This window comes from Canis lupus, chromosome 24 (assembly GCF_048164855.1).
Source record: "Canis lupus baileyi chromosome 24, mCanLup2.hap1, whole genome shotgun sequence".
Classification (NCBI taxonomy): domain Eukaryota; kingdom Metazoa; phylum Chordata; class Mammalia; order Carnivora; family Canidae; genus Canis; species Canis lupus.
In genome coordinates, this window is record NC_132861.1 from 23,477,803 (window position 1) to 23,504,580 (window position 26,778).

Consider the following 26,778-nt stretch of genomic DNA (forward strand, 5'->3'; position numbering starts at 1 on the left):
TGAAAGAAAAAGTTATCATAAGTAGCCCAATATTTTATTTTCCTCTGTATCATCATTTTCAGTATAAGTCTGGCAGTTTCCATAATATACTAACCTTGCACTCATTGTGAGTCACACTGAGTTGTCAAACGTCATGGGTCCACCAAAATTCTGTGCATATGAGCTGTATGTGAATGGGGGGGGGACAAGGAATGGCTAAAGACACATATTGTGAGTGTATTTTTCTGTTAATATATATATGCTCCACTGCCTCACTGTATTTCACTTCTAAAGCATAAGCTCCACACTATAATTATTAAGAATTTCAAGGAAGCTATAGCAGAGCATTTAACCAATGTGTAACCCTTTTGAGAATATCTATAACACAGTAGTTTACTTAATTAAATGAACATTACATAATCTCTCACTTTAGGTAGGGCACAGTCCTCTTTTATGTGTTTACTTAAGTCAGGCTCACTCAAGCTGGTCTCCCTTTTAATTGGCTCAAAATTAAATAACCAACAACCTTAGTTATATCTGCAAAATTACTTCACTTTTGCCATATTTTCAAGGCCAGAAGCAAATGATATATCCTGCCCACACTCCAAGTTAGGAAAAATTGGGTAGGACATGAACACCAGGGAGTAGCAATAGTGGTAGCCAAACAATAGTCTGTCCACCACACCCACGAAGCAGATCTCTGACTTTGAACACTGTATTTCCCATAGGGAAATAGCCCTAGAATCTCATTCACTGAGTATTCCTTCCTTTTGTTTTGTTCCTTATTGGAGGATAATATGAAAAAGAAGTACAAACTCTTAGTTGACCTTAAAGATTTACTGAAAAGCTCATGTAAAATGTAAAGTACAAAGTACCTGTTTTATGTCATGTTTGGGTCAACTAGGAAATCCCCTTATAGCACCATTATAAGCATTTTCATATTATTTCTTAGAATTTTCTGGTAACTAACAATTTTTCTTACCAGCAATCAGCATTTTATTAGTAAAATTACTTAAAGAAATGTCTTTTTTTTTCTATAACTATGCTTCTACTAGAAATTGCTGTGAGAAATTTCTATTGATATCTTTTAAGTGTAAGGATATAAAAGTTTATATTTAAAATAGATTTGTGGTTAAAGGGAATGAAGAGTCTATAATTATACAAAGGTTGATTTATTCTACTTCCCAAAAAGAAAGGAATATGATTTTCTTATTATTATGTACTTGATTTGGAACTGGTCTGACTCAATGTTCAAATAAGTTATACATGCTTCAGAATGAAGTTATGATAATATTTAGAGATTTTTTATTTTTAGGAATTGCTAGCTCATTTTCATTTGTCTAAGGCTTTGTTTCAATAATTCAGATCATTTTATCAGGGTCATGGTGAAATGTTCTGGAAAAAAATTATCAGGAATAATTTTCAGTGCATTAAAATAGAAAAAATGCAGACATAGCGTTGAGGAAGAATGAAAAATATAACGACACATGCGATTTTTATATAGAGAAAGATTTTCAAAGGCCCACAAAGTAGATGAAATATAAATCCAGCACATGAACATTATCTGCTAACTTCCAACTTACTATCCAATTATAAAACTGTCATTCACCATCTGTCAGACTCCATGTATGGACATTTGTCTCCATGATGAGTCACTGCAGGGAGCTATCAGTATTACCATTACTTTATTTAATGAGGACCCTGTCCATGTGCAACCCTCCTGACAACTTGTATCCATATCATTCATTATTGTCAGGCTACAATTAAATGAATGGAAGCCGCATCTTATCCAGCCATTTCTTTAGAACATGTAACAAATGCTAACTTTTAATAATCTGAAGAGAATGAGAGTCAATTCTTCCTTCAGGCTTTCTCCAACAGATATTTGCATAGGTTTAATAATAGGCCAAATATTTAACCTTTACCAAAACACAATATTCCAAATTATATTTCAACTACTAGGATGATGTTTATCCAAAAAATGATTGAATAATCCCACAATACCAGTCTTGCTCAAATGAACAGGTGGCTCTTCTACATCTAACATCCTTTTTATATGTATAGATATAAAGCTTTTATAATTTAAGTCCATGACAGATTTCAGACTCATCTTAAGTACTCTTACATAATCAAGTTTCTTTTTTTTTCATAATCAAGTTTTGACTAATAGATTAAATTGCCATTTTTTTTAGTCTCTGTTATTGGGCTAAAGCCTAGTAATTTTTTATATAACCTATTTTCATTGATGTTAGAGGATTCTTTAGGAACTGTTAATAAATTATAGAATTAAATAAGTTAAGGGAAAGGAGAGGCTAAGAGTAAATTATGCTTAGTAGTGCAGAAAGCTCTAAAAGTTAACAAATTAAAGGGATATATATATCCTAATAATTCATGAATTCTACTAGAATTTTCATTAAAAGACATACAAAAAGAATCAATGCCATATAGACAGAACAATAGTTTTGCTACATCAATATCTCCATTGTCCTAGTTTCTATTACATTTCATGCCAAAATGATGTTTTGTACTTTTGCTTGAAGGCTTAAAAACTGGGGAAACAGTAGATAGAACTTTGGTGGGAACAGGAATGCATTACTGTAGGCAAGAATACATTTTGAGGAATGAACCTTCGATAATCTGAGAGCCTTTGTGAACATATATACAGATGACTATATTTAACAAGAAAAGGACAGCACTGGTGAAACTGCAAAGTTTCATAAGGGGATTTTCTGGAGTAAACTTCAAGAAGCAAAGCAAACTACTGATATGCAGTTAAAAATTGTGTAAACTGTGTTGATCTTTAGCACATAAAAAATGAAGTAGTGTTGAAAAAAGGCAATACCCATGTTTCTAGTAAGATTTTCTGCTTCAAGTCAATAATTTTATAGAGATACAAAGAATTCATTTAATCACTTTTACCTATCAGTTAAAAAAAAATGAATGGGGAATATATACCAGAATCTGTCTTCCCCATGCATTTGAGAATATGGAAAGTTTAGCTATAGAAGTATTCAAAGTACTCTTTCCAGTTCTTTATTTTCTTGTCTTACCGGGTTTCATTTAATGAAAAATTAACCATCATGTTATTTCTTCAGACTAGCAAGTCTGACAATTTCATCAACATGTTGTCATATTGTCTAGGTGTTCCCTCAAGGGAGAAAAAGAATTGAAATAAGAGTATCTAGAAAGTAATTTTATAATTTATCTATGCTAAGAACTAGTAAAATAAGTCTTCTGACTCTGTCATATAGTAATTGCATAAAATGCTTCCTCATTTTTAGAGTTCAGGAGCAAAGATCAGGCATTTTTTTTTTCATGCCATAGTAAATGAGTAGCAGGGACATGTGTTGACTGTAAGAATATATTTAATATAGACTGAATTCATTCATTCAACCTTCAGGAGTCCTTAAAACATGCAATTGTGTAAAGTCCTTAGTATGCAGATGATGTCACCTTGAGAAACCTAAGAAATTACTTGGGGAGACATGTGAAAATATATAAAAAGAAAAGTTTTCTAGGAGTACAGACTTTAGCACACTAATTCTGCTTGAGACAACTGACAATAACTTCTTAGAAGATGTTAATTATATTCTGTAACAAAAAGCATGAAAAAGCTTTCCAGTCATGAAAAACTTATTGGAGTATTTTTTTTTTAAAGACACTTTTAAGAGGTTAATTTTTTTTTTATTTATTTATGATAGTCACAGAGAGAGAGAGAGGCAGAGACATAGGCAGAGGGAGAAGCAGGCTCCATGCACCGGGAGCCCGACGTGGGATTTGATCCCGGGTCTCCAGGATCGCGCCCTGTGCCAAAGGCCCACGCCAAACCGCTGCGCCACCCAGGGATCCCTGGAGTATTTTTTGCTTAAACTGGAAATCAAATTTCTTCACAGTGGTCTACTGCTAAGATTCTGGGAGATCTAATTTTATGTTCTGTAGATAGTTTTCTAATAATTAAAAAATAAATATATTTATAAAATTTATAAAATAAATTATTTTATTTATAAAAGAGTTTTATTATTTATTGGACATTTATTTATGTTAAATAGTTAATGCCCATAAATTGGTCATTGAATTAATATCAAATAAGCATTAAATATTTTAAAATACTGAATTTCAAGAGGAAATTCAATCAAAAGGCCTCACCAACTTTAGGAACCTAAAATTAACTAACTCAGTTGGACCTTAATTTTAAAGAATACAGGTCAATCTGTACTGTAAACTGACTGACTAACGGGAAAAAAATTATCTTCTGAAAGAGTATGAAATTCAGGCATACCATCTAAACTATTATACTCTATGTAGATAATTTTGGCTTATTTATATGCATTGTTGACTATTTTTATTACTGTAAGGTTCTCAAATCAAAAGAGGAATTAAATCTTCTAAAATCGCTCTTTCAAAGAAAGAGCCTGCAGGTAGACTTATAGAAGTATCAATCTAGAAGCTACTGAACTTGGAAGATAAATCTGTTGAAGAAAAATAATGACTATCTTACAAGATTATGGTTAAGTAAAACTCTAATAGGGAAATAATTTGCTTTATAAAGATTTTAAAACAAAAATAAAAAGAACCAAAAAAATCATAGCTAAGATGTGTGCTAAAATGCCTATTAAGAAGCACATTATTTACTAGGTGTGAATATATACTGAATTGAATTTTTTTTTAGAAAATTGGTTATATCATTATACCAAAACTTGATGGGTGAACAAAACAAAATTTTTTCACATTGTTCACAAGTCTGTGGGTTGACTGGGCACTAAGCAGTTTTATGCCAGGCTTGATTGATCTCAGCTTGGCTCCTTAATGCATCTGTAGTCAGATGGCAGTCTGGCTGAGGACTGGCTCCTGTAGGATAGCATCATGTTTCTGGTGTTTGGCTAGCTGTCTGCTGGGACAGTGGGAGTCTCGGGGCAAACGTCTCTCATCAACCAGCATGCTAGCCTTGGCTTATTCCCAGAGTGGCTTGACAGCATCCCCAGACAACAGCTGAAGCATGGAAGTCCTCTTGAGGACCTTTGTCCTCTCCACTGTGTGCTATTTGTCAAAAGAAGTCAAAAAGCCAGCCTGAATTTGAGGAGTGGCAGAAGCCTACAGAATTCATTTTTTGGTAGGAATTCCCAAATATTCCCATTGCAAATATGAGTGATTACAGGGAAGAGACTGATTTCTGCCATTTTTCTCAAGCAACATACCATTTTATGCTATTAAATGTTTATGTTACTTTGCACATTTTGCCAAGTAGATTGAAGTAAACAGTTGATCATAGTCAACTCTGAAATTTCAAAATTACTCATCTGACTTATAAAATGCAGGAATGCTATAGCTTACAAAACTAATATACCCTGGCATTATGTGAATTTTTCTTTAAAGTCAGAAATTAACTCAAAATGTGAGTAAGAAAACACAAATAATGACCAGAGCTTGAGAGTGACTTCAAAAAACACTCACATAGACAGAGAGAACCTGCAATATCTCTTATCTGAAAGTTTAAAGTTCACTCTACCGGAGAAAATTAAATATATGTAAAAGTATAATTTCATAAAAACAAGGTTCTATAATACAGAATAAACAAGCAGCCCATAAATCTGAAAAAGGGGATTTAGTGACATAAAAACTTCTATTACTGTTACATTATAAAGCTCATATAATGTTGTATTACTTTCCAACCCAATACAGATGAAATTAAGTTTTATCCAGATGAGAAGTATACCTACTTTACAAGTTATAATCATAACTGGGGATGCAATATTAAGGACTGAGTATGTGTTTGAAAGTGAAGAAGACATGTTATTCTTTTCTTAGGGAGTTTTCCTCACCAAGAAACAGAAAGCAATTGACTTGCAGGCAATTAATAGGATCTATACTAATTATTTTATGTATTAGATATTATTAAACATTTTGCAGGTGACATAATTTTAGTAAGACTGCAATTTTACTAAAAAGAGCAAATTCTTTGTGCTAGACACTGTCAATTCTTAGGGTCTTCACAATACCACTTTAAGGGTTGAGAATATTTTTATTCACATTTTATGTAAAAATAAATCAAGCCTTAGAAAGTGTACTTTTCTTTTTTGGAAAAGATCCTATGGTTAGTAACTGGTAAAGCCAGGATTCAAATTTTAGCAACCTCACCCTTGAAATTGTGTTAACAGCTACATAAGTGCTTTTGAATACTACAGAATAATACCAAACTATGCTGCTTAATTCCTGATATTTTAGTTTAGATTTGCTGATATTTAAATTTGGTCAAAATAAATGATTAACATAAACAACAAAAGCTAGTGTGCACACAATTGATCTCTGTATTGCCATTGCTGGGTACACAAATACATTCTGAAGACTATTTGGCGTTATCTTTGTACCCTTTGACTTTGCCTCCCCTGTATTTTCTCCTTCATATCTTGTGCCTATTTGCTGCTTTTGGCATACTTTTTCCTCTGACCTACCTGACTTACCTTCCAGTTTGCTGTTTTATCAGCTGTGCCTAGTGTGTACTAGACTATATGCAACCACTAAATTTAATTTTTAACTTATAATATATTATATTATATTATATTATATTATAAGTTATTATAAGTTATTAACTTATAAGTTATATTAACTTATATTATATTATATTATAATATAATATAATACTTCTTTTTCCAACTCTATATCCCTAAATATATCTTCAATTTTATCCTTTATGTTTTTAAACATAGTCTGCCTATTTCATTCTTATCTGTTCAGTTTAATACCTCATAAACATACAGATCCTTTTCTGAAGTTCATTGTTTCTGCTAGTTATCATAGAGTAAGTTTTTTGTATGTCTGAGTATCTTTGACTCTGGGTTGGATACCGCATCTCAAAAGTCATTTGCAGGAATAATTTGAGACATATAGTAAAGATACATAGCTCCCAGGAGATTTTTTGTTTGTTTCTACAAAGTTCCCAGAATACTACTATTCCAGTGACTGATCAAATTTTAACTTAGTACCAGAAATTCATCCCAGAGCTGTAATATTGTGTGGAATTTTTTATCATTCACTTTTCATTGAAATTTTAGCCCTTAGCAACGCAAGCTTATTGTGGAGAAGGTTTCCTGCTAGACTCCTCACTTGCGCAACTCCCAGGATATTAATTCAATTCCATTGGTCCTCTGAGAATATTAAACTAAAGGCTTTATTTTTCCTTAATCTGCAAATGCCTTTGGGGCAAAAGGTGGTATTTGGGTTTATTTTAGTGTTCCCTTAACTTTTCACTTTTAACTTTGTAAACTGTTACTCCCTTGTCATTACTCCCATGCTTTTAAAAATTCATTTATCAAGGATTTTGATTGTTCATTGTTTTTCAACAATTATTATTAATTATTAGTTGAGAAAATAACTTGAATTACTTAATCTGTCATTCTGTAAACTGAAAATTTCTAAATTCATATGCTTATACAGAGACATAGTGAAAGAAAGAAAGGTTTAAAAGCCTGATATATCTGATGAAACAGGAATGAGATTAGTGTCAAGAAGGCAAATGGACACAGTAAAGGGAGACTGGAGACTCTTAATGACAGATGTAGATAACTTTCTAATTTTAATAATTAATTTCATCTATGGTTTGAAAAAATATCCTTGTATTTAAGTTTTTATTGAACTATTGTTTTGCAAATATGAAGGTTAGATATTACTGTACACTTACACTGTGAGTGATTAATTATACTTAAATTGCTTCTATTACTTCAAGGCCTACTCATGACGAGGTAAGGTAATATTTTAGATAGTATTTTATTTGTATGTCAACAGTAAAATATTTTTTATTTCTGTAATCCATAGATTTAATTTGGGCATATTTTCATATCTTGTTTTCTGCTCAGGTCTAAGAGTAAATACGTAGCATTTTTGTTTAAGAATGAAGAGCAGAATGACCAAATTTTTATGAGCTAATCTAGTGGGCTTTTGTAAAATAAAATTTAATGATTGTTTCAGTTCATGCATACTTTTATATTCTTACAAGCTATTAATAGGGGAAAGTTATAGAGAGTTGAACTAATATTAAGGAATACAAATGATATTTAAAAGAACATTCTCTTTTTATAACTTGATTATAGAGGTTAAAAAACTAAGAAAGTGTGATTGTTTTCTTCTGCTCTAAATAAATGGGATGGACATAAATAGCTCTGACCTACTGAACAGCCTTCTACAAAGGCACATCAAGAGAGATTAAAACCATAGAACAAACCTAAGAACAATAACCTCAGCAAAGTAGCAGCATTAACCTCTGGGAAAGCCAAGTGATGAGGCACTGACTAAGCAGGAGTAGCACAGATCTGTTGCTAACAACTGGATGGAAATCAGGCATGTGCCCCTGCTGAAACAGAACTAAGTGGGTTAAGGGTTTGTTGTCAATGTTGTTTTTATTTCAGAAATGTCTAACTACTCTGGAGAAACTTGACTATGGGTGAAAATTAATTTAATTGATTTAATTGATTTAATATGACCATTTAATTCTATATTTATCAGATGTTCAAAACAGAGGAATTACCGTTGGTTAAGTATATTATGGAAGGCTGTGAAAGCACCAGTATCACATTGCTAATGCATGTTGCCCTGTTCTGCACTGCAAGAGAGAATTCACATGGGCCCTGTGGAGAAATTTCTAGAAATAACTTAGAGGTAACTTTCTATAGAATCCTGAAATGTTTCCCTTCTTTGACCTGTTGCATTAATATCAAAGAATAACCTACATTGGTTTTACAGAAAAGTAATTCAGGCTTAGGATGGGGTTGTTGGTTTTGGTGGAGGCACAAAGGAATGGTGCTAAAGAAGTGAGGGGTTAATATTAGGCAGAATTCTCTGGAACAAGGACCTAGCTTGGACATGCTATGAATGCCTCATTGGCACTGGTAGAAAGCATATGTGGAACTTAGTGTCACACTGGTATAGAATTCCAAACCAGGAGCCAGACCTCCAGGATTGGAATTTTGGCCTTGCATTACCTATTTGATCATGGGCAGGTACTTAACCTGCCCTCTGTTTCTTCAACAATATAATTAAAAGAATACCTACCTCATTGTTTTGCTCTTGTTATTGCTTATTATTTTATTTAGAACAATGCCTGGCTTATATCAAGTGCTCAGTAAATGTGAAGTATATACAAGGATACACAAGAGGTATCTATCAGGACAAAATGTCATAGCACCACAGTTTTAGAGCCCCATAAACAATAGAACTCCCTTAGCTCACTTTCCCTTACTTAAGGTCCATGCAGGTATTTTTCCATTGAAATTATAAAGCTAGATTATATCACCAAAACTTAATGTTCTATTAGACATGGCTCTAACATTTGCTTTTTAAGCCAATTGTGATGTTCTGAATATATTTTATTTATGGTTTTGCTATTCCAAAATCTGTGATATATGTGAATTACTGTAATTAAGATAATTCAAGTTACAATTAGACTGTAATGAAATAAACCAAAGCTTCTTGAACACACACAAGCTTTCCTAATTTGAGTAATTAGAAGCAATTTTATTTGGGTGGATTATCTTTTTACTACTTCCAAAGTCATTCTCTAATAATAATATAACCACAAGAATAGTTTCCTGAAATGGCTTAATTCTGAGTTGTCTGAGACACTGATTGATCATTCCACATAAGAAATCATGAAGTTGGGCAGCCCCGGTGGTGCAGTGGTTTAGTGCTGCCTGCAGCCCAGGGCATGATCCTGGAGGCCCTGGATCAAGTCCCACGTCAGGCTCTCTGCATGGAGCCTGCTTCTCCTTCTGCCTGTGTCTCTGCCTCTCTCTCTCTCTCTCTCTCTGCATCTCTATGAATAAATGAATAAAAATTAAAAAAAAAGAAATCATGAAGTTACTGCTCTCTTGTCTCTTTAAAATGGGTTTCCTAGATTTCAGTTAAGATATAAACCAACTCTAATGTGTCAAAATATGCTTAGAAGGGCTGACAGCCATGGAGTGTGTTTACAGAAAGCTGTTGAATTGACTTAATTACATACATAGAAACTTTCTGAAGAACCAATTCTCAGAGTTATGAGTTCTCTAAGCTGAATAGGACACCAGTGAAGGCCTAAATTCTTTAGTCTTCCCTCTATTCATGCTGCTGCACTGTAGCTTTTTTTCAGTGTCTTTCTACCATGGGCAGGATGACATTCTCCACCCTTTCACATGGGGCTCAGCCACATGTCTTGTTTGCTTTGATCAATGGTTTGTAATCAGATACTATGCAAGCAGAAGCTTGAAACTGGTTTGTGGACTTGGGTGAGGCTTGTATCCTTGGGACTCTGTTATCTCCATACAGCTTTATCTGTCTGAGGAGGATGGGAAGTTAAGTGGAAAAGGGCTGAGTCTTTTCTTTAACCTTGCTGAAAGCAGCCTAGGTCAGTGGACAATCATCCCATCCCCAGCTTTTTGAGTAGTAGTTGCCTATTCAATGCTCAGTTAGCCCTAGAGATGGAAGTATATTGTATGCCACTATGATTTCTTTTTTAAAGACTTATTTATCCTCTTTAGATAGAGATAGGAAGAAAGAGAGACAGAGAGAGAGCAAGCAAGCGTGCAGGGAAGAGCAGAGGGAGAGAGAAACTCCAGCAGGCTCCTCACTGAGCCCCAATGTGGGGGCCAAAACCTACAGCCAGATGCTTAACTGACTATGCCACCCAAGGGCCCACTGATATTCTTTGATGGTTAGTTTTATAGCATCACTGCCATAACATCTAACTGATGCATTATAGTCAGATATTCAATTCAGTATTTTCCTTCAACAGGTATAACAATCAATGTTATAACATTAATTCTCTAAATTAACACATGGAATCTGCATAGGCACATAAGATTATTGATACAAGAAGAAAGAGGACAAAACTGCAAAGATCTGTATTCTTAGAAAGGCTATTTCATTGACATCTTCATACTACAAAGCACAATATTTAAGGCTCAAGTAGCAAAGTCTGAAAGTAGTGGATACTATCACAAAGTTATTTTTAAGCTATACATTCACTCATAACATAGGTAATACCGTCTATTTTTAAATTATATGCAAAATTACCCTTACATTCAAATTTCACACAAAGTGGGTAAAAAATAAAAGTATTATGACCAAAATTAATAAAGCACTGCAATATACAACTGCAATTTTACTCCCTACATCTGTATCATGATTTTCTATTTCCATGTGTCTTCCTCTAGTGCTTTATCAAGGACACACAGCCATTTTCCCATACTACATTAAACTTAAAATACAGAATTATATTATTATTTATAATCATGCATGTAGAATAGAGGCATATCATGCATGTAGAATAGAAGGCCACCTTTCAAGTGTAATTTAGAAAGTTGACAATGCTAGACACTGCTCCTGAATACTTCTCCCATTATCTTATTATCAAGTTTGAAATTACACCTAATCAAGTCACTCTTTTGGGTGAGAACACTATTCTTTGAAAACTCCTCAATAACATTTCTACAAAAAGAAATACATGAATTTCTGGGCCTCTGTTTACATATGAACAAGCATCTCTTCATTACCTGGTTTGGTAAAGAGAATAATAGCCTCCCAATGATGTCCACATCCTCCTAATGAGAACCTGGGAATATTCTGTTACATGACAAAGGGGAATTAAAGTAGCAGATGGAATTAAGGTTGCTAATCTGCTGACTGCAAAAAAGGCAGAATATCTCAGTTTACCTGGCTGAGCCCAATATAACAGAAAATGACCTTTTTTTTAAATTTTTATTTATTTATGATAGTCACACAGAGAGAGAGAGGCAGAGACATAGGCAGAGGGAGAAGCAGGCTCCATGCACCGGGAGCCCGACGTGGAATTCGATCCCGGGTCTCCAGGATCGCGCCCTGAGCCAAAGGCAGTCGCTAAACTGCTGCGCCACCCAGGGATCCCAGAAAATGTCCTTAAATTTGGTAGAGAAGCAGGAGAATCAGACTCAGAGCAATTCAATGTGAGAAAGATTCAAGAAGTCATTGTTGCTACGAAGATGGAAGAGGGTCATGAACCAAGGAATCTCGGAAAGCTCTAGCATACAGAAAAGGCAAGAATACAGATTTTCCCCGAGAGCTCCCAGAAAGGAATGCAGCTCTGCCAACACCATGATTTTTTTTTTTTTAAGATTTTATTTATTTATTCATGAGAGATAGAGAGAGGCAGAGAGAGAAGCAGGCTCCATGCAGGGAGCCTGATGTGGGACTCGATCCCGGAACTCCAGGATCACGCCCTGGGCCTAAGGCAGGTGCTAAACCACTGAGCCTCCTGGGAATCCCCCCAACACCATTATTTTATCCTGGTGGTACTCCTCTTGGAAATCTGACCTCCAGAATTGCAAGACAATAAATTTCTGTTGTTTTAAGCCACCAAGATTGTAGTAATTAGTTACAACAGTTATACAAATCCAATACACTTGGGTAAGGGCAGAAAAACCTGAGGGGATAGTTCAAACTTCAGGGACAATTGATGGAGGTATGCGAGAGGGACAGTAACATTAGCAGAAATCTGAAAAATTGTCTGAACTGTTGCCTGTTATCAAAGCCAAATGCAGAAAGGATTTTAGCATGGCTTTGGGTAGTGGTTCAAGGCAGATGAACAATGAAAGAAGAAAGGGCTGTCCTGAACAAGTAAGAAGCATGACTAAATGAGTTGAAAATGGAAAATAATAAAATTATACTTACTATACAGTTTTATTGAAGATAGAACTTAGATACACTTACATAGACGTAGACACACATATGCATCAGGTTTTTTAAATTATTGATTAAACTAGCTAGGCATTTTAAAAATCCAAAAAATCTATTATATATTAATATATACAATATATATTATTTAATATATAATAATATATTAAATAATATATATATTAAAGATTTTATTTATTTTTTCATGAGAGACACACAGAGAGAGGCAGAGGGAGAAACAGGCTTCATGCAGGGATCCCAATGTGGGACTTGACCCCAGGACTCTGGGATCACGCCCTAAGCCAAAGGCAGACGCTCAACTGCCGAGCCACCCAGGTGCCCCTAATTGATTATTTTGAATCCAGGAATTCTACCAGTATTTACAAAGCATGTAATCTGTATTCTTATGGAAAAGTTAAGCTACAAAAAGAAAAACCTCAAAAAAACATAAAGCCTCTGAAAGATACTGTTATGCTATATTTTAGATTATAAAATTAAATTCAGAAAAAAGTAATATAAGTAATATAAATAAAGGGGAAGGAAGCCAGCTATATGGAAGGACTCTTTCAAGGTTTTACAATTACTAACTGGGAAAGCCAGGTTTCAAGTCCAAGTTTACCAACAGTTCTGGTCTGGTTTCATACAAAGGAGTCTAATTATTGGAACTATGGATTCCCAAAATGTCTATAGACAGAAGTTGGTAGGACTGGGAATTTGAATGAAAAATTATGTTTTATTTTTACTAATATCTCATTAAAATTTAGTATTTCTCTATTAATGAATCAAGACAACAAATCACAGTAGTATTATGAGTGTCCGTAATTTTGTCACAACATAAACCATAGATAATTTCGTAAGACTTCACAATACTGCAGAAATCTCAAATATTATTTACCTTTACCATTAAATTAAAATGATCAGAACCATGGCTATACTGCACTATTCAATGCCATAGTAAAGGATAATATATGCTATAATATCACAGTTATGTTTTGACATTTATTTCAATAAACTTAGTTGTTTCATAATTTTGTGTGTATATATATATGTGTATATATATATGGGTTATTATTACCATATATGTTATTATTACTATCACTATTCTGAGAGTGGTCAGTTGCCCTCACCAAGCTATCAAATGTATCCATGGCAAAAATATGAAATGATTAGGAGCTCAAACTCAACAAGTTGTCTCTCTAGCATGTTAGTTGATTATTATAAAGGTGTTACATTGTAAAGTATAACAATATTTTTCTTACTTGGTTTATCATATTACAAAATGAAAATGTTTCAGTTAAATCATTCTCAAATGCAGTCTTAGTTCTATTTGGACAATTTTTGTTTCATATTGACTCTACAATTACATGTATATAAAATACCTATTCATTGTTATCATGCACATATAAAAAGCTGATAATCAAATATGCATCTGACAAAATGGATGTTAAAACTCTTCAGATTCATTTCTCCCATATTAATACAAATTTTCATCATCCATAAAGGATTATAAATATATGAAAGAAGGCATATAATGATAAGTTATGTACATATCAGAGATAAACACATTCTACATCAGAATGACAATATTATTGAAATTTGGGAGATGGCAATTTTATTAGCTAGTTCTTCAATTAAATCTTAATCTCCTCTTATTTCCCCAAGTATGGTAATATAAGCTAAGGAATGCCTTGATCTGTATGACATCATTGATTATCCCGATAGCAAATGTTTAAACTGTGCCTAGTAATACAGAACAAAGGATATTTGATAGTAGACCTAAAGCCATTTAACCATTGATCAATCTCACTTCAAAGAGGTTCCTCCTTAATTACATTGTTCTGTTTTAAAGGCTATTCACTGAATAATTCTCAGACTCCTACCAAAATTCACCACTGAAACTCAGTTCTAGTTCCTGTCTGTCACAGGTTAAGTAAAGCAGATACATTAATTCATAGAGATCTTGATCACTGCTTCCTTCTTAACACATCTAGAAAATGGGCAATGCATTTTTGTTTTCTCTTGGCAAGCTGGGATTACTGTGAATTGGCCAGAAATATTATTCTGATTATTTTTTCTTCCTCTCTTCTGATGCTTACCTTTTGAGGTGAATGTGGAGAAAATGGAAAGTGTCCAATGAAAATATAGAAAAAAAAAAGAGTAAAGCAGGATGATTTATGAATGGAGATGAAAGAAACTGAAGTTAGTCCAGCATAGGGAAAGCTGACAAAAGGGAACAATTGAAGGAGATGGATTAACAGGGCATTCGTGCAGAGGAAAGAACTGAGGATGTTGATGGTATTAGGTAGAATAGCTTTGGCTGCACCTCAAATTAACTTGGCATAAGTCTGATGCTACATTTTCACACAACCATAATACAGAGTAGCTATAAATTTGTTGAATGATGTAGCACAAAGATGTCATCAAACCCCTAGTTCCTTCCCATCTTTACATCCCGTTCTCTGCATGCAGCTTAACTTTAAAGATTACCAGATGGCTGCTGTGTTTTGTAAGCATCATGGTCAGATGTTTCTTACCACACGAGAAGAGGAACTACTCTGGTGTTCTTCATTTTCAAGACCTTAAGAACCCCCAGCTCCATAAGGGTCAGAACTGCTTTGCAAGCCCACATGTAAGTCAATTGGTGGCAAGAAAAATGCAATTATATTTGCTAAGAGTCACTCTCCCTGCAAGTTGTACAGTACAGTAGATTCATTAAAATTTTACTTTTGTACTAGAGAGGAGGAAGAGAGAGTTAGGACATCGAGAAGCATCGACATTGGCTAAGTAGTTGTTCAGAAACAGGAGATATTGGCAATTAAGTGGCTGAAAAAAATACCTTTTTTCTTGCTAGAACTATCTAATAGAAGTTAAAGGTATTTTTAATTAAATTCTTACCAGGTAAAGAGAATGCTGTAATTGTTATACCTGCATTAACTCATTTAATCCTCATCATCACCTTATGAGAGAAGTATCATTGTCATCTCTATTTTACCAAGCAGATACTTGCAGCACAGAGAAGTTAAACACATTGCTCAAAGTTACACATAAATACTAGAATCAGGATTTGCACCCAAGTACTTTGGCTCTGAAGTTTAAACTCTTTAAATCTCTTTGTGTTACACATCAAATAGCATATATTTATTTACTAATCTTATATTTTATGTAGGATTTCAAATTAAAAGCTTGGGAAGATAAGATAATTTTGCTTTAAAAATTTAAAGTAAGACCTATTTTAAATTAATATCTTTGCCTCCAAAAGCCAAAAAAAGCTATATAAAATGTAATAAATGTTTCCTACAGGGGATTAGAGACATAACACGTTAGTGATGAATTACTGATTTAGGATCCAGAAGAAATCCTAGAGAGGAAGTCTGGTATTTATGAACTTTATTCCTTGTAGGGTTTATACTGATTCAAGAGTGAGGGGCCTGTAGGCTGAGAAGCCAAGTGGCCCAGGGCACCTGGGTGGTCCAGCTGATTATGCATCAAACTTGGCTTGGTTTTGGCTTGGGTTGTGAGATTAAGCCCTGTGTTGGGCTCCACACTCAGCACAGAGGCTACTTGGGATTCTCTCTCTCTCTCCATCTCTCCCTCCTTTCTCTTTATCTCTCTCTATAAAGTAAATAAATAAATCTAAAAAAAAGAAGGAGCAGGAAGAGGAGGAGAAGGAGGAAGGAAGAAAGGAGAAAGGAGAAAGAAGGAGAAGAAGGAGAAGAAGGATAAGGAGAAGGAGGAGAAGGATAAGGAGATGGAGGAAAAGGAGAAGAAAGAAAGAAGAATCTGCCACCAAGTGACTCATCTGAAAGCCTCCCTGAACAAAAAAAAAGGGTAGGGACAGGTATCCAGGGTCTGTGTGGGTATGTGTTGCTCCACTGACATAAAAATGACTGTACCTTAGGAATTTAGTTAAATAAGAAATTGCATAAAAATTCACAGGGATTGCATTTTAGCTACAAGTAATATCAACTCCCAAACTGAATGAAAGAAACCCTAAAGAGCTAATATTACTAGGCACCTGTACAAGCAAATGGAAAACTCTGGGAGAAAATAGCATCATTCTACTTAAACATAAAATTAAATTATTTCATTCATTTATTTATTTATTTATTTATTTATTTATTTATTTATTTATATTTATTTTTATTTTTATTTTTAAAATTATTTATATAATAATTTTGCAAGTACAATGTTTAGCACAGTATGCACAAATAAACAGCCAAATAAGAAGTAAGCTAACCTGAAATAGAAGGAGCAGAAACCACAGATAATAAAAATTAACACACAGTGAAGCAGATAGTCCCTGATAATCGAAACATAGGTGACAAGTTTAACAACAGATTCCCACAAATATATTAGTTTTTCATGCCTGCATAACAAATTACCACCAATTTTGTGTCTTTAAAACAATATCCAATCATTGTTTCAGAGCTCTATAGATCAGAAGTCTGGATAGAACATGTCTCAAATAGGTCTTCTGCTTAGTTTTGCAAGACCAAAGTCAGAGTGTGGCTGGGCTACATTCCTTTTTGGAAGCTCTGAAAATGAATTCACTTCCAAATTCATTTAGACCACTGGTCAAATTTCATTCCTCATAGTCGTAGGACTGAGGACTTCTTTTCCTAACTGGCTATCAAAGAGATGCTGCCCTAAGATACGAGAGGCCTCTGTCTGGCCCATGTGGTTCCTTACCTTTCAGAGCCAGTGATGGCAGATCAAGTCCTTTTTATACTTCTAATCCCTTGATCTCCTTTTTTAACAAGCATCTCTTTTCAGCCTAATCTCTCTTGTCTTCGCCAGAAAAAGTTTTCTGTTTTAAAGACTTGTGTGACTAGATTGGACCTATCAGATGATCCAAGATAATGTCCTTATGGTAAGGTCCATAACTTTATTTCCATCTGCAAAGTCCCTTTTGCTATGTAATACAATGTATTCACAGGTTCTGGGGACATTTGGGGGCCATTCATCCTTCTACAACCACTGAACAGAGAATTGTTTTCAGCAGAAAAATTCAGTAGAATTGTTTTCAGTAGAAAATATTTACATGAAATTGTAGAAAAACAAAAGGATGAATATGTGAATTAGGGCAACATGGCATAAGGCAGAGAGTATCACAGACATTTAATTAATTAGATCCCTATACAAAGAAGAAAGAGAAGCAGTATGTGAAGACATGGTGTCTGAGAATTTTCTAAGCTGAAGGAAGGCATGAAGGCACTACTCTTAATCCCAAGCAAAGGAAAGAGAAGGAAAACCACTTGGTGGCACAACACAGTATGTGCAAAGAGGAAATTCGAAAAGGAGATGAAGTAATAGATTTACATTCAGAGGGGCAATAGTTTACATTTGGAGGGGCCATAATAATGAGTACATACACGAAATGGAGGCCAGTAAAACAACTGCCAATCTGGATTTTAAAACAGCAGAGGACTTCAAAACTGATTGTAAATAACTCTTTTTTCAGCAAACATAGATAAGTAAAGTCTGATATTACATAAGGTTTCTGATATGAGATTGATTTCCTTTAATACTAGGCCAGATCCATTTTTATTAAAAAAGAAGAAAGACTGAAGGAAATTAATAAAGATAAGTAAATAAATAGGCTAGAGAACAAATAAATGTGAAATAAAGAATACCAACAAAGCCTATAAAGCCAGTAAAGAATACCAGCAAAGTCGATTCTTAAAAGGATTAACTAAGTTTAATAAATTCCTAATGAGATTGAACAACAGAAACAAAAAAAAAAAACCATGCAAACAATAAACCTCAGCAGTAAAATTGGAGGGACTGATAGTTTCTACAGATATTTTAAATATAAAATAAGGTTATTATAAATAATTTTGAGCCAGCAAATTTGAAAAGTTAAAAGTAGTGCTCAAAGGATACATAAAAAAGAGAAAGTCTGTACATCTTAAAAATATTAAATCATCCATAAGCTTTTCCTCAGAGATAATTTCAGACTCATGTGGCTTCACCAGCAAAGCCTATCACAATCTCAGAATGACATACTGCCTATTTTATATTTATTACAAGAGAATATAAAAAGTAGAAACAGTTTATAAATTTTTTAAAGATTTTATTTATTTATTTGAGATAGAAAGAGAGAGAGAGAGAGAGAGAGATACCACACAGGAGCAAGGGGAGGAGCAGAGGGAGAAGCAGACTCCCTGAGCAGGGAGCCCAGTCTGATTTGGGACCCCAGGATCACAACCTGAGCCAAAGGCAAATGCTTAACCAACTGAGGCACCCAGATGCCCCTAGAAACACTTTTTAATCCATTTTATAAAACAAGGAAAGCTTTGATATAAAAATCCTTTAAAGATATAAGGAGAAAGTGACTCTGAGACAAATCTCTTTATAGACATTTTTTTTAATTTTATTTTTTGTTTATTTATTTTTTAAAGATTTTATTTATTCATGAGAGACACAGAAAGAGAGAGAGAGGCAGAGACAGGCAGAGGGAGAAGCAGGCTTCAAGCAGGAAGCCGGATGTGGGACTTGATCTCGGAAGTCCGAGATCACGCCCTGAGCCAAAGGCAGATGCTCAACCACTGAGCCACCCAGGCGACCCTAGACATAGATTTTTAAATCCCAAAGAAAATATTGATCACTGTTGAGAAGATAAAAGGATGATTTAGGAAAATTAGTTACATTTCTACAATGGTAACAAACAGAAATAAAATAAAAATATACCTTTATAATTGGGAAAAATTAGTGTGGAAAGATACACTATATACCATAATCATGGACTGAAATATTTAATATTTAAAGATGCCAATTCTTCCTGAACTGATCTCTGCAAGAATACCAATTCCAATCACAACACTGCATGTTTGTTTGTTTTCAGTGGCAATTGACATGCTGGTTTTAATTAATTATAGAAATAGAAAAGATGAAGAGTAGCCAAAACATTGAGGAGAAAAATAAGAAAAAGAATTGGCTGTAAATGATACTAAGATTTATTTTAAAATTTGAGCAATTGAGTCAATATGTATTGGTTCAGAGATTGATAAGGAGGATTGGAATAAGACAGACCCTGAGAATAGACAAATGGATGTATAAACACAAAGCAGCATTACACAGCAGTGAAGCAAGACAAATCTTTAAATGTTGTATTGACAATGAAAGATACTCTTTGCCTTCTACCCCAAAGAAAAAAGATGAAAGAAAGAAATAGACTTGATCCTTATCTCAACAATCACAAAACTTAATTCCAGGTGAAGAGATACTGAATATAAAAGCAATACAATGATTTTAAAATATAATATAGGAGGTTATCTTTATTATAGAGGGTTGAAAAAATATTTTTAAGCCAGGCTCACAATTATCAACCTTAAAGGAAAATATGATTAATTATGTTGTATTAAAAATAAGAATTTTTCAATTTATCAAAAGATACCAATAAAGAAGTAAAAAGGCAAGCCAAAAGTAAAAATTAATATTTCTAACACATGTAATCAACAAATGTCTTCTAAGGAAATAAATTATGAAGGACTCCTTCAAACCAAACTACCCAAAAGAAAAATGACTAAGAAACTTGAACAGGCTCTTCACAAAAGATTTCCAAATGGAAACAAGGAAATGTGCTTGACCTAATTAGTCAAAAGAAGATGTATAGGCTCAGTAATAATAAAGTAAATGAAAAATAAATGCACAAAGCAATACCACTACACTAACTACAATTGCTAAAAGAGAGGAGATGTAATATAACAGAAACTTACCTACAATTCTACTGGGTATAAAACTTAGACTGATCATTTTGGTAAACAGTCTGGCAATGTATATTTCCCATATTTGGTGATACTTTTACCTTATGACTGAGAAAATCCACTTCTTGTGTACCCATTAGAGATACTTGCACATGTACCTAGAACATGGGTAATTCTCTAAAATGTAGTATTATGCTAAAACCAGACATAACACATTCATATTCTGTAATTCTATTCATTTCAGGCACATTTTTAAGAAAAGAATGATTGCAAAATCAGCAAGAATGTGATTATAATGAAAATCAGAATGGAGGTTTTCTTTTAGGGGAAAGAACTGAAGTGAGAAATGACCATAAGGGAAATAGGGAGATGCTTCTAGTTTACAGGTAATTTTGTATTTTTTTTACATTGTTGGTGATTATACTAATGTTATATTTGAAATAAATTGTTGATTGTACACAATGTTTTGTTGGGTATACATTTCTATATATGACATCTATCATAATATAAAGGAATATGAAAATAGTTGAGGGGCCAGCCATGTCCTGTATTATTCAATTACTTAAATTGAATTTAAATCATAGTGGTTTGGTTTCTAATTATGGAATGCCATATCTCAGTAGACTCAGAAAATAAACCCATCTTAACATTCAGAAAGTTGCCTGCCTTTCATTGAGTATTGGTTCTCCATTTTGAAGCAATTATATATATTATATATAATATATATAATCTTTTTTTATTTGATTCATTTCAAGGTTATTTAAATAATGTTGATGGAACCTTTGCGTAGACCTAGATTAAAGGATTTTTTTCCTATAACAGGATGTCAGGGCTCTGCTCTCCTATTAAACATTGCCTATTTACCTTTGTTTTCTTTTTCTTTCTTTCTTTTTTTTTTTTTTTTTAATTCCTTTTCTTGAGCAACTACACTGCCAAATACCAGTATTTTCACTCTGGTGGGAACAGATCTTTTTAGCTGTGACTTACTTGTTTTACACCATCACTGTACAAGCTTAACAGATCTTGTCAGTAGAGTTTTTTATCCCTCATCTAGGAAACTTTTGGCTCTGTGAATGAGTAGGTGTCAACCTTAATTTGTGTCTGTTATCTTAAAAGGATTTCTCCCTTTACTGTGTTCCTTTTGCTTATAACACTTGTTTCTACCCAGGTAGAATAACAGTAACTTTGCATGAAAAATACCTTATTTGGCATTAAGTTATATTAATGTAAGGTAAATTCACAGTAGAAAGAATAGATTCAGAGAACTTAGGTAAGAGTCACAGTGTTAATATGAAGATGCCTCAGTGCTACACATGGCTTGCTAAGGGAACCACGTGAAAGGTCAGTGGTACCACCTGTGATTTGGAGACACCCCTTACTCAGAGGACTTTAATTAGTCACTTCCAGTGGAGAACCAGGCAGAAGGAAACACACCTACAAACCAGAAAATTTAATGAGTTCTGAGTTGGCATACTCTACCACGGATGAGTTGCACTTGTGAACAAGACCACATAGAAACAGTGGTTTAGAGGTTGTTGACACAGAGTTAGTTGGTGTTTGGGGATAATAAAAAGTCTGAGAACACATACTTAATTAGAACTTGACACTAGTGAAATTCTACCCTCCACTACATTAGAATAATAAAAAGAGCAAAAAATAATATTATTGATTTGAATATATATGTCCCATCGTATTGCTGTTAGGGTTGCCACAATAGAATACTACAGACTGGGTAACTTCTATGGCAGAAGTTTTCTCACAGTTCTGGAGGTTCAAGTCCAAGATCATGGTACCAGAAAGGTTGGTTTCTGGTGAAGTCTCTCTCCTTGGTTTATAGATGATCATTTTCTTGCTGTGTCCTCACATAGCCTCTTATCTGTGCATGCGTGAAGAGAAAGGGATCTTTAATACCTCTTCCTCTTCTTAAGAGACCACTAGTCCTATGAATTAGAGTCCCACCTTTATGACTTCATTTAATCTTAAATGCCTTATCTCCAAATATGTCACATTGGATATTAGGACTTCAATTGCCAAATTTTGGAGAAATACAATTCAATCCATAACACTTAGAAATAAGAATAATAGGAATTCTTTATCCCCAGAAATCTGATATGCATTTGAATTATGGTTAATATATTAATACATTTCAATTTTTATTAATATAAAAAATGTTCATTTTATATGTATTTACTAAAAAAATGCTCAGTGAAAATACCTCCCAAGCAGTTACTTGTACAAATATAAAAGGACCACTTGACATCAACTGGCTATCAACAGATTGTTGTTATAGGGTTTTGTATCACAAACTGTGCTCAGGGAAAAATTAGAAGCAATACATGAGTTTTTCTTTCCTGGATTGAATGACAGTTTTATGATGTGACTCAGCTGCAGTCAATAAGCTGTGGTTCACCACAGTATCACTGATTTTCTTGTCTCTTTTTCTTGGCTTTATAATCTATGAGTATGACAACTATTGATCATATTCTTAGTGAAGTCAAACTTAGCATTATAGTAAAGGCCAAGCAAGAAGGTATTTTTTAAAAAATTGTGCTCTAATGTAGAATTTTGAAGTTGATCTTAAATATGAACAAATCAGAACACTGTTCAAATGCTGTAAGGCAGTTCTACTGGAAATATAATTAAAAATAACAAAGTTCTTGATAAATTATTATTGCAAATTAGAAATGTAGTGTAGTACAAACATATGAAATATTATCAATATTACTTTATTTTATTTTATGCCTGATAACCTAATCTTCATTATTAAATGTTCATTATTTCACAAATATTTATTAAGGACCTATTATGTGCCAGATACATTCTAGATACCAGAGCTAACAAAAAAGTGGAGAAAACAAATTATCTGCCTTAATGAAGTTAACATCCTATCTTTTGAAAATTAACTGAATATATTATGATTGGAAACATGTATGTCTATATGCATAAATTTTATTTTTATAAAAATTTAATCATGATATTCATGTATTTGAAATTTTTTATTTATGTAATATAAAGAAATTCCTAAAATATCAAAGCTATAATTAAATAAATATTTTGAGTGACATGCCATTTTTAATAAAAATTAATAATCAAACTCCTGTTTATTTAATATAATAGGCAATATTTCCATAGTCACTTTTTGTGCTTACCTGTTTATATTTTAGCTAATAATGTTATGAGTTCTTGGAAATTGTGGAACTAGTCAAAAGAGTAATCTCTTCTGGTGTTATAATATGGATACTTATGATCAAGATTTTCTCTAGAAATATATTTAAATATATATAATAATTTGCATATTTTAAAACCTGTAAGTATTGTATGAGAGTATATTTTTGACTTCCTCAAGTATATAGGGATTTAACTATTTTAATTGACAATTAAATGGATAAAAATAGTTTATTTAAATTTGCATTTTTCTCTTTAGGAAAAATTGTAATGATCTTTTGACTTTTTTTCACTTGAAATGTCACTTATGTTTCAAATATAACATATGTGATTAATCTGACTCTTATTTTTTTACTATAAACCATTTTATTTACTTACTGTTGTTCTATGAAACATTTTAATATATGTCGGGGAAATCCCTTTTTTAAAAAAAATAGCCATTTTACCAAATTTCTTTTGAAAATACTTTATAAGCAGTGCCTGGTTGGCTCAGTCAGCTTGGCATCCAACTCTTGATTTTCGCACAGGTCATGATCTCATGGTTGTGGGATAGAGCCTTGCTTCAGCCTCCACATTCAGCAGGGAGTCTACTTCAGATTCTCTTCTTCTCTTCTTCCTCCTCTTTCTTCCCCAGAGCTCTGTGTCTTTCTCTAAAATAAATAAATCTTTAAAAGATACTTTATAAATACTGAAATCCTATGGACATTACTTTAGATTATTATATTAAATTGATATATTTAATAGACAACTGCATAAAATTGAATGTCCTTACCAAAAACTTGATATGTATCTCTAATATTTTATTTATCAAAGATATAAAGTATGAGAAATTAGAATATATTCTATCTGTTGAGGTCCTTTGGGAAAGCAATAATCATTTTTAAGCAGTGGTTTGAAGTACAAAAGGAATTACTTTGATAGACAAAATAAAGGACATGATGGGTTTCCTGGGTTAAGCATCTATCTTTGGCTCAGATCAATGATTCAGAGTCCTAAGATTGAGCCCAGAGTCCAGATCTTTGCTCAGCAGGGAGTCTGCTTCTCCCTCTCCTTCTGTGTTTGCTTTCTCTCTCAAATAAATAATAAAAAAGATAGAGGACATGATAAATTTGTCATAGAAGCTATAAATACATTTGAAGATATTTTTAAGTTACTTAAAAAAATCACTTTTCGAGTGTGAACAAGGCAATAGCTAATATAGTTAAGATTATTAGGGATTATTCTCCTTATGGCATAGCTTCAAACAGACCTGGAAAGTAAGGTATGAATTCTAAATGTTCAGGTACAACAAAGTAATCTAGCTGAAAATTGAAAATAAATTATATTTTAGGATTTAACCTGTAATTAAAAGTTTCCAAATATTTGAATGTGGACTCACATTTCAGTCTAGAAACAATTGTTATTAAAAGGTCAAAGGAAATAAACTAAATCTACATAAGAAAACACCACAATTGAAAAAATGGTCAAAAAAACTTGGACAAGCAGCTTATACCTATCCAAACTGCCACTAAACACATAAAAGTGTTTTTAACGTTGTCATCAGGCAGTTAAAACTAAGAGGTTTCCTATTTCGGTAATGATGAACTATGCTGTCAGACTAAACTTCTTACAGACAAGCATAAAGTCTAAAAAAATTTATTGAAGGTGCTGTAGTATCACTAAAAAAAAGGCAGAAACTAGAGAAGGGTCTACCCAAGAAAGACAGAAATTACACTTAAGGAGATATATGGTATTGTAGCTTTTTTTGCCAGAGGGTACTCTGTAGTACTTACAGTTGGGACAACCAAGCCAGAGCCTTACCGAATTGGGTATTAGTAAACAATGGACTGGCACAGCAGTCCCATTTTCAGTGGAGTAATCTTGGATTGAAGAGAAAGCTATAGAGACTTTAAGCCCAAAGTGTTACTTACATTTGCAGGGGCCACAAAGGTAGAGAGAACATGTCACAGATTGCTGGACAGCTTTCAATGTGGCCTGTAGGTTTGGGTTCCTCAAATGATGCTAATTTGCAGGTTAGCCAATATAGAAGACCAAGAAGAATCCTGAAGTGAGGCATGTACTACCTCCAATTCTTAAATAGTTCAACTCCTTTTTGGTAGTAGGGGTCAAAGGTTTTTTATTTATTTATTTATTTATTCATTCATTTATTTATTTATTTATTTATATTTATTTATTTATTTATTTATTTATTTATTTATTTATTTATTTATTTATTTATTTGATTTTATTTTTTTTCCTGGACTGCTGAAGTGGGACCTAGCATTTGGAATCATTCCACAGAGTCCCAAGACATTTTACTTGGCAAGCAAACTCCTGAAATTTATCAAGGATTATCCCATTCCTGCTGGTATGGTAAAATCACATCAGAGCCTTCAGACTGAAGTCTGGTTTGTCAATAGGATATCATCTATACAGTAAAAATGTTGGGCATCAAAGGTGTCCTGTATTCTGAAAAATCCACTGATGGCAAATGGAAGGGAAATTTAGATACTTCATGTAGAGTACTTACTAAAAGGAGTCCATGCCACAGAATTATATATTAGTCTTGGTTCTTGGTTACCAGTGGTATAGAAAATAAGGCAGCGGCAATGTCTGAGAGAGCATACCAAGTACCAGTAGTCTGCCTAGTGGATTCAGTGACACTCAGTATCTGGAATAGTTGGGACAATCAAAGCAACAAGTGGATTCAATTTGTGATAATCTCTGTAAACCTGCAGTTCCTGTTGCTCTTTAAATTGACAGATAGGGCTATTGCATGGAGATGTATTTCTTCTTAGCTCTACTGCCTTAAGTTTTTTTTTTTTTTCTGCCTTAAGTTTTTAATTAGCGCTGTGATTCCCCATTTCCCAAATTGTTTCTGGGAGGGAACAGAAAGAAGCATTTATTAATAATGATCTACATATTCCATTAGCACTTCTCAACCTGTGAATCTAACCAATTTAGCATATCTCCTCTACCACTTTTGGAATGGAGAAGTACAAGCATATAATACATTAATTTCTATTATATGTTTAGACACAGAAGTAACAACAGTGGTGCATTGAATTGGCCCAAAGAGCTCCACACATGAGGTTGTCCTAATTCCACTTCCACACTTCCACACTGTGAACCAGGAACAAGCTCCATCAGTTGAATTCCAATGAAACCTCCCAACATGAGACTGGATACAATAGTGACTTGGGTCCCTGTACCCAATGGACTCATAAGAGTTTGAGTCTCTTCTCTCCCACAAGTTCCTGCGTCTTTAGACAAG